General features: G+C 45.6%; 2 protein-coding genes across 2 annotated transcripts in view; one reads left to right on the forward strand and one right to left on the reverse strand.

Moving 5' to 3' along the window:
* The window catches only part of LOC108301204 (60S ribosomal protein L37-like), a 69,850-nt gene extending 67,736 nt beyond the window's left edge, over positions 1-2,114 (reverse strand). The window contains exon 1 of the mRNA XM_037737029.1: positions 1,683-2,114. The gene's annotated coding sequence lies outside the window, so the exon portion shown is untranslated. The remainder of the gene's footprint in view (positions 1-1,682) is intronic.
* Positions 2,115-2,263: 149 nt separating this feature from the next.
* Positions 2,264-9,217, forward strand: part of SLC16A1 (solute carrier family 16 member 1) — a 39,097-nt gene continuing 32,143 nt past the window's right edge. Inside the window, exon 1 of the mRNA XM_017524279.2 lies at positions 2,264-2,581. The gene's annotated coding sequence lies outside the window, so the exon portion shown is untranslated. The remainder of the gene's footprint in view (positions 2,582-9,217) is intronic.

Raw genomic sequence — 9,217 nt, forward strand, 5'->3', positions numbered from 1 at the left:
CTCACCGCAACCTCTGCCTCCTGGGTTCAAGCAATTCTCCTGCCTCAGCCTCCCGAGTAGCTGGGACTACAGGCACGCACCATCATGCCCAGCTAATTTTTGTATTTTTAGTAGAGACGAGGTTTCACCTTGTTGACCAGGATGGTCTTGATCTCTTGACCTTGTGATCCACCCGCCTCGGCCTCCCAAAGTGCTGGGATTATAGGCGTGAGCCACCACGCCCGGCCTTTTTTTTTTTTTTCTTTTTGGATGGAGTCTTGCTCTGTTGCCCAGGCTGGAATGCAGTGGTGAGATCTCAACTCACTGCAACCTCTGCCTCACGGACGGGTTCAGGCAATTCACCTGTCTCAGCCTCCCGAGTGGCTAGGGCTACAGGCGTGTGCCATTATGCCTTGCTAATTTTTATATTTATAGTATTGGCAGGGTTAACCATGTCCGGGCTGGTCTCGAACTACTGGCCTCAAGTGACTCACCTGCCTCAGCCCCCCAAAGTGCTGAGATTAGAGGTTTGAGCCACTGTGCTGGGCTGAAATAAATACCAATTGTATTATCATAATAACCCTGAGGTAGCTATTATCCTTGTTTTACAGAGTCGAGAGGCTTGGAACCGTGAAATGACTTGCCTGAGGGCATAGAGCTGGTAAGTGCAAGAATCAAATTTGGAACTCAACAGATCTGGCTCCCAGGTCTATACTGTGAATCACCACACTACGGGGCTCTATAAGCCTTCTTTTGAGGTTCCTTTTTTAACCACTTCTCGCTACATACCATAGAACAGGCCCTTATAAGTTTACATCTGAACCAGACTCTCCAGTCTCTCTAACTTAATTCTCCTTACCATCTACCTGAATGCTGCTGCCCCCCTAGCACTGCTCTTAGAAGTCCTGGCTGCCCCAGTGACTTCCTTTCTCTGTGTTTATCAAATGTAAAAAGCAATTACTGTATTACTCACAAGTAGTACTTGGCCATGAATGCCATACTGTCTTCTAACATACTGAACTGTTATTGGAAAGCACCTGGGACCTCTCAGGACCTGATCCTCCAATCTCTACTCTTCTTCAATCTCGGGTTCTTCATTTGCAAACCAAGGCCTACCTCCCAGGGTTTTTGTGAGAATTGAGGGGGAGGGTAAGGGAGGAAGACTCGAGGGGAAGGGCTGGGTTCTGGCAAGCAGCAAGTGCTCAACAATGGTTCGTTAATTTGTGCCTGACTCAGTCTTCCCCCCAAAACTTGCAAGCTCTTTGCAGGCAGGGGCCTTGCCTCATACTTTTCCGGTATTTCTGAAAAGTCCTGGACATCAGACACACTCCATGGTTATTTGATCACTTAAACACACACATGTTGCTTATCCAGTCATAGCGGCTCTTAGGATAAAAACAGACCCTGGAGTCTGACTTCAAATGCTGGCCGCTAACTAGCTGGGCCATCTGGAAAGTTACTTCACCTCTCTGGGCCTCGGGTCCCTTATTTACAAAATGTTCACGGCAGTGCTTACTTCACAGGGCTGTGAGGATTACAGAGGATAATCCGGGTGAGACGCATCAGCCCCAGCGCCGCCTGCTACTATTCTATCCTGCCCCACACAGGCATCGTCCCTAAGCCTCCGGCCCCTGCATTCTCGCTTCCCCACGTGGCCGACGCGCACACGCCACCCCACCGGGCCAGTCTCCCCACGCTCTTACCTGCTCTTCTTTCCCGAGTTGTCTTTAATACCCACCAGGCGCCAACCGCCGCGGGCCTGGCTCTGTGGTGAGCAACTTGCACGGAGTCTCCCATCAGGACCTCCCGATGAGCCTACGAGGTCGGTTCTATTACCGTCGCCACTTCGGGGGTAGGAAACAGGCCCGGAGGGCTGGGGAACTTCCCGAGGTCACTGAACTGCTGTCAGGCCCGGATTGGAATCCAAACACATCCCAGTCCAAGCCCGGCTCCACAGCGCCGGCCCCCGGCCGTTTTCCGGGGTCCCAGTGGCACCCGCGTCCATTCAAATGCTGCCTAGTCCCCCTCTTCAGTCGCTTCCCGCTACTCCGCGCGCGCATCGCCCGCCGCCCCCCCAGGGTCAGGCCTCTCGGTGGTTCTTCCTTTTTCTCTGACAAAAACTGAGGGGTGAGACCGACGTTTGTGTCCCGAACGAGGGCAGGTTGCCTAGAGCTCGTCAAATAGGGACCAAGGGACGCGTCTGGCAGGGCGCGGTGGCTCCGCGCCGCCCTGCAGGGGCGCGGCGCGCGGGTCCGACTGGGACCTGGATCACTTGGTGGGGAGGGGGCGCCAGCGCGGCTGAGAGCATGTGGAGGCGCTAGCTGCAGTTCGGATGTCAGTATGGCGGGGAGGGGGCGGCGGCCCAGAGAGACGACTCCGCCCCCTGTGCGCATGCTCGGGCCCTGGCGGGTTATAAGGCAGCCGCGCCGGCCGGGCCAGACAAAGTGGAGAGCTGCGACGTGACTGCCTGGCCGCCTGGGTGCTCGAACAAGCAAACGAGGCAGCAAGCGAAGGAGGGGAGCCAGACCCTGGGCCCCGTGGAACTCCAGCCCGCGCCACCACGTCACGCACACGCTTGGCGCTGCGATCCGCGAATATAACGGTTAGTTGGCTAACAGCTGGCGGCACTCAGCGCGGACCCCGCGGTGCCCTCGTTGCCCTGGTGGGGTCGGAGGGGACCTCTGGGGTTGGGAGACTTTGTCTCCGGGGGAGAGAGGCGGCCCAGCAGAGGGCATCGTGGCCGCAGGCGGCCGCGTGGCCTCGGCTGCAGTGCTGGTGAAGGAGACCTTGAGGCGCTGAGGACAGCGCCTGTCTCAGCACAGCCGCGGCGCCCCGGGTGAGATGCCGGCCCCTGACCTGGCCGAGGAGTTGCGTCGTGGTGCCTGGTGACCTTGGGGAAGTCCCCTCACCTCTATAGAGTCTTCAGTAGGCTCCTTGAGAGATGCTTTGATTTGGAAAAGGGGTAACATGAGGCTGCTTCCTGTGGTATCTCCAGACTCCGCTGGCCGCTTCTGCTCCAAGGGAAGGGACTCGAGGCAGGAGTTATTTTTGATTCGTAGCGTTATCTGCCCCAACCCTTCTCCGCCCCGCTGATCCTTGCCCCACCTGGTGACTTGCGAGAGTGATACAGAGAGCCGCATCCCCTACAGCCAAGGCGTGACTGTAGGGTTCGAGTAGACGTTGCGAAGGGGACAGGGCAGCCCTCAGATTCCCGGGAATGGTGCTGACGGAGGTTCTTTGTCATTCAACCTGTGGCTGCGGGCGTCCGCCGCTGCGCCCTTCTACTGAGGGACTTAAGGCGGCCTTATTGAGAGAAATCTGGAGGATAGCATTACTCTTAGTCCGATGCAAGCTTTTTGTTCCAAGTACGTCCCTTTTTTTTTTTTTCCAGCATGCGTTTTAACATTTTATTACTTTGTTGTGACATATTTGATGCAACAAGCAGTTGCCAAAACTAGTTTGTAATTAATCTAAACGAGGAGACAAACTTGTTACTACTTTAGTCTTTCCTTGGGTTTCCAGTGGCTGATTAGAAACTGTGCTGCTACTGCTAACAGTAAAATGTTTACGAGCTACTTTATTTACCATAACTTACTATAACTTGTTTTGAAATTTTTTTTTTCCAAAAATTACTCTGGTTTCCACAATTTTTATCCTAACCACCATCCCAGGGAGGTGGTGCAAAGACTATGTGTCTTCGGTTTTTAGTTAGATGTTAAATAGTACCCATAAATTCAAGTCTGACACCCTGGGGTACAATTTTGTCTTCAGATTGCCATAGAAACGACCAAGATTCAAGATATCTAACACTTAAAACACGTAGTAAGATTTTGTATTTATGCAGAAATTGAATGTATTCCAGTAATTCATTTTGGGTTTAGGTAGACGCTGTTTCATCATATTGCAGTTACTCTTGCTAAATATGCAAGTTAATAATCTGAGGAGCATTTCGTGAGATTTTTATAGCTGAATAGATTTGAAGGTTTAGTTGTAAGCGTAATGGGATAGGCTATAATGTCCTTAAAACAGATTAAAGAGGAAAAAAATATCACTATGGGAAGAAAGTAACTGATTGGTGTTTCTGAAGTTTACATCTTTTGGCCACTTAATATGGGCATATATTAGCTCTGCAAAGGATCCTAATGACCAGCTGGTCAGGATCCTTTGTTTTACACAGAAGGAAACTGAGGCTGGAGGGATTAAGTGATCTAACATCTTAGGTCTGAAAATTTGTTAATGGCTCGGTGGGAACTATGTGTGTCATTGGACTCATTTTTATTAGATTGTTAGGTTGAAAAAAAAATAGATTGTTAGATTGACACTCCGGAGTTTTCTTTAAGATTGTAAATTTGGATACAAAATATCTCAGTCTGAAAATAGATTTCCCAACTTCTTATGTTCTGCATTCCCATCATGTTTTCAATTCACTTTATAATGCTCACTCCTATGCAAGATTAAGATCTCTGTAAATGCCTACTTGGCTGTCTTCTTGTTTTTTTTGTTTTGTTTTGTTTTGAGATGGAATCTTGCTCCATTGCCCAGGCTGGAGTGCAGTGGCACTATCTTGGCCCACTGTAGCCTCCGCCTCCCGGGTTCAAGCAGTTCTCTGCCTCAGCCTCCCCCGTAGCTGGGATTACAGGCACCAGCCACCATGCCCGGCTAATTTTTGTATTTTTAGTGGAGATGGGGTTTCACCAACTTGGCCAGGTTGGTCTTGAACTCCTGACGTCATGATCCGCCCACCTTGGCCTCCCAAAATGCTGGGATTACAGGTGTGAGGCTGTCTTGTTTTTGTTGCATTTGAGGACTAGGAAGATAGAACTTGGGTATGAGGAAAACAGTCCAGATTGTTGTGAATTTTATATATTCAGCAGTTTGTTGCTGTGAGGCCCTATGAGAGACTTAGGATTCAGTAGTGAACACATTTTACCACTTGCCCTCCTAGAGTTATACTCTAGCTGGAAAACAGATTAAATTCATAATTGCCACAGCAAATACTCTTTACAAACAACTAGAGACTGTTGTGATAGGGTAACTACAGATCCTGTAGGAACAAATACTGTATTGTGTAGGTGTCAGAAGACACCCAACTTAGCATAGAAGCAATTTGGGAAGATCTTTCTGAGGAAATACTGTTTAACTTGGGACTTGAAGGATGAAGGAGCTAGCCAGGCAAGGCAGTGATGATGGGTGGAAAGAACATTCCAGGCATGAACACTGAAGCTATACTCAGAGTACACAGTATAATGAAAGAGCTGAAAGAATTTTACCAAAGCTAAAAAAACATAAAGGAGTCAAAGAGAATGGGAAGAGATGAAAGTTGAAGAAATAAGACAGTATGAGAAAATGGAGGGCCTTATAAGCCTTTTTTTTTTTTTTTTTTTTTTTTTTTTTTTTTTGGTTTTTTTTTTTTTTTTTTTTTTTTTTTTTTTTTTTTTTTTTTTTTTGAGACGGAGTTTCACTCGTTACCCAGGCTGGAGTGCAATGGTGCGATCTCGGCTCACCGCAACCTCCCGGGTTCAGTCAATTCTCCTGCCCCAGCCTCCTGAGTAGCTGGGATTACAGGCACGCGCCACCATGCCCAGCTAATTTTTGTATTTTTAGTAGAGACAGGGTTTCACCATGTTGACCAGGATGGTCTTGATCTCTTGACCTCATGATCCACCCGCCTCGGCCTCCCACAGTGCTGGGATTACAGGCTTGAGCCACCGCGCCTGGCCTCTTATAAGCCATTTTAAGGAATCAAGAAGGGTAAAAAAATTTAAAGGAGCACTCTTATCTTGAAGCAGATTGAAAGCCGTTTAAGCATTTTTCAGGCTGGGGGCTATGGCTCATGCCTGTAAATGGCAACACTTTGGGGAGGCTGAGGCGGGTGAATCACTTGAGGTTAGGAGTTAGAGACCAGCCTGGCTAACGTGATGAAAAAACCCTGTCTCTACTAAAACTACAAAAAATTAGCTGGGCATGATAGCATGCGTCTGTAATCCCAGCTACTTGGGAGGCTGAGGCAGGAGAACCACAGGAACCCTGGGGGGTGGAGGCTGCAGTGAGCTGAGATTGCACCACTGTACTTCAGAGAATGGAGAGATGGAAATTGAAGAGATACAGTATGAGAAAATGAAGGGCCTTGTAAGCCATTTTAAGGAATCAAGGAGGGTAAAAAGTGAGACTCTATTTTAAAAAAAAACGATTTTCAGTGGGGCTGAGGATAACCTGATTGGATTTTGCATTGTAGTAGCACCACGCTGGATGCAAATGTGAACAACAGGCTGAAAGGAGGCCGCTGGAATGGTATGAGACCACAGTGATGGAAAAGACAGGATTTGGTGGAGTCTAGATGTGGGAGACTAGCAAAGTCAAAGAAGTTAAGGATATAACCCAGGCTTTTGGCTTGAACAAATATGAATTTATTAGGTGGTGTTTGTCTCCATTTAATCAATAGGGATGCTAAGAAGTTGTGTGAGGGACCAGGGCTGCTTGGTTTGTAAGGCTTGGAGACAAAATTCAAACTGTTCTTGTTTTCAGTTTTTGTTGGTGACCCTGAGAATGGTGTTTTTCTTTTTTCCCTTTTGAACCGTTTAGTATGGAAAATTTCAAAACACAAACAGTTAAGAGACACGATTTATCTCTTCCCCTACCTACTTTCCCCAGACCCTACTGGATTACCGTGAAGAAAATTCTACAAATGATTTCATTTGTTTTATTTCAGTATAGATCTGAAAGAAGACTCTTGAGAAAATCATAACCACAATGCCATTATCCCACCTTTAAAAAGGAACATCACCAAATATCCAGTCAGTATTCAAATATTCCTAGGTTGTTTTTAATAATTGGTTAATTATTTTCCTCGTAATGTATTTTCCTTGTGAGGTTGGTGCAAACATAATTGTGGTTTTTTAAAAATTGCCATTACTTTTAATGGCAATTTAAAACCCATAATTACCTTTGCACTAACCTAATTTGTTGAAGGTTTGTTGAAGGAACCAGGCCATTTTTCCTCCAGTTTGTCTCATTCTGGATGTTGATGAATATGTCCCTCAGGTATAGTTTTAACATGTCCTAGTTTAATATATCCCTCTATCATCCCTTGTATTGCCTGTAAATTGGTAGGTAGTTTGAAGACTTAGCAAATTTAGTTCGGGTTTGATTTCCACGTGGGAGTTGCAGGGGAGGGGAAGTATAATTCCTAGGTATTGGTGTGTACTTCCTTCAGGAGGCATCTATTTGGTTATTCCTCTTTCTACTACATTAATAGCCTTTTCTCATTATTTCACTGATGGTTTGCAAGTGCCAATAATTATGCCTTTAATTCTACCATTTCTTTTTAATTTAACTAGAATATGTCTATAAAGAGAGGTACAATTTGGAAGGACAAGATAAATTAAAGTTCATCTATATATATATATTTTTTTTTGACCTCCTAAGTATGAGCAGTACAAAGTTTATATTTTAATACAATGTGGTATGTTATTGACATACTGTCTTTTTCTATAAATGTATTTAAATGTATCGAGTATATCCTCTTAAAAGGCCACTGTTTTAAGTTGTAAAAATGTTTTTAGCACACGATGTTAACATTTCAAATGGCTTTTAGTATTTGGAATATTTAAAATGTTTGTCCTTAAATTGATGGCATTTCTTTTGGGTTTTTTTTTGTGCTCTTTCTTGGATGACTTAGCTGTTCCCACAGCTTGTAGGGAATACCTAGAAGAATCGCTACTAAATCCAAATCTCTAGCTACAAAAGGATTCCAGATTGTAAGTTCCTCAGGGACAGGGGTTGAACACTCTTACTGATGATCTGCTTTTCCAGTTGCTTCTTGGGCATTTCAAACTTAATATGTCAGTTAAAGCTCATTATCTCTGCCTGTTCTCAACTTTCCTTCATCCTCCAAGCCTAGTTTTTTTCTTCTGACTCTACCATTCTTCAAGGTAGCCAGGCTTAAAACTCTGAATCATCTTAATACTCCTCCTAGAAGGCCCCTGCTCTACCTTATGCAGTTGGTGCCAATCCTTTGTCCCTTTTGTTATTTCTTGTCCAACCCCCCACTTTTCATTTGTAATACTGCTACCTAGTTTATATATTTTTCTGTTTCCAGGGAGGGAGTGTTATAGGAGATTTTTACAACGAATGAAAGAAGGACCAGTATAGATGGCATGTTTAGTTCCTAGTGTCATTTTGAGAAGAGATTAAAATCCAATGACAATTTTTTTTTTTTTTAAATTTAAATACAGGGTCTCACTCTGTTGCCCAGGCTGGAGTGCAGTGAAACCATCATGGTTCACTGCAGCCTCTTAACTCCTGGGCTCAAGCAGAGCCACCTCAGCCTCCTGAGTAGCTGGGACTACCGGCATGGGCCATAATGCTCAACTAATTTATTAAAAAAATTTTTTTAGTGATAGGGTCTCACTGTGTTGCCCAGGCTGGTCTCAAACTCCTGGCCCCAAGCCATCCTCCTGCCTTGGCATCCCAAAGTGCTGGGATTACATGCATGAGCTACTGCACCTGTTCAGCAATAACAGTCTTCTGGGATCACAGTACACACAATGATAAGAAGGGTTCACATCCACCAAACCAGTGAGGTGGCTGCATGGGCTGAGCCATTGAAGGGTGTCACTGACCATTTGTGCTGCAGAGTAAGATCCAGTTCTGTTGGTTATCTACACTACCATGTTGCTAATCACAGTTCATGATGCTGTTGAATCTGAGTTAATTATAAGAGCCTTTGTATGGGAGAATTTCCTCAAAATGTACTGATATTATAAGCTGTCTATTTGATCATTGGTTGAAAAATATCTTCTGATTTTGCTCTTTCTATACAAATCTTTTGAAGACTATTGAAGAATGAAAGCCTATACACTGCTTTTGCGTGTTAGACTGTTTTGGAGAGTAACAGGGCCTTTATAATTGGTCTTACTGAGTTTTGGGAACCAAAGCTTATGTTTTTACCTTACTGACCTTCTCTTCATTTCCCGTATGGAGGGATTTTTATCCTGGGTCTGCATATGATCCCCCAAGGTCTATTGAATTTGGGGGGGTCCATCTGTCAACTAGTTTGGGGAAAAAATATTACATCTTTTCATTAACCTCTTAACGCCCAGCCTAATTTGTTTTTAAAAAGCACATTGTTGCCGGGTGCAGTAGCTCACGCCTGTAATCCCAGCACTTTGGGAGGCTGAGGTGGGTGGATCATGAGGTTGGAGATCGAGACCATCCTGGCTAACACAGTGAAACCCCG

The sequence above is a fragment of the Cebus imitator genome, unplaced genomic scaffold (assembly GCF_001604975.1).
Source record: "Cebus imitator isolate Cc_AM_T3 unplaced genomic scaffold, Cebus_imitator-1.0 Scaffold32, whole genome shotgun sequence".
Lineage (NCBI taxonomy): Eukaryota > Metazoa > Chordata > Mammalia > Primates > Cebidae > Cebus > Cebus imitator.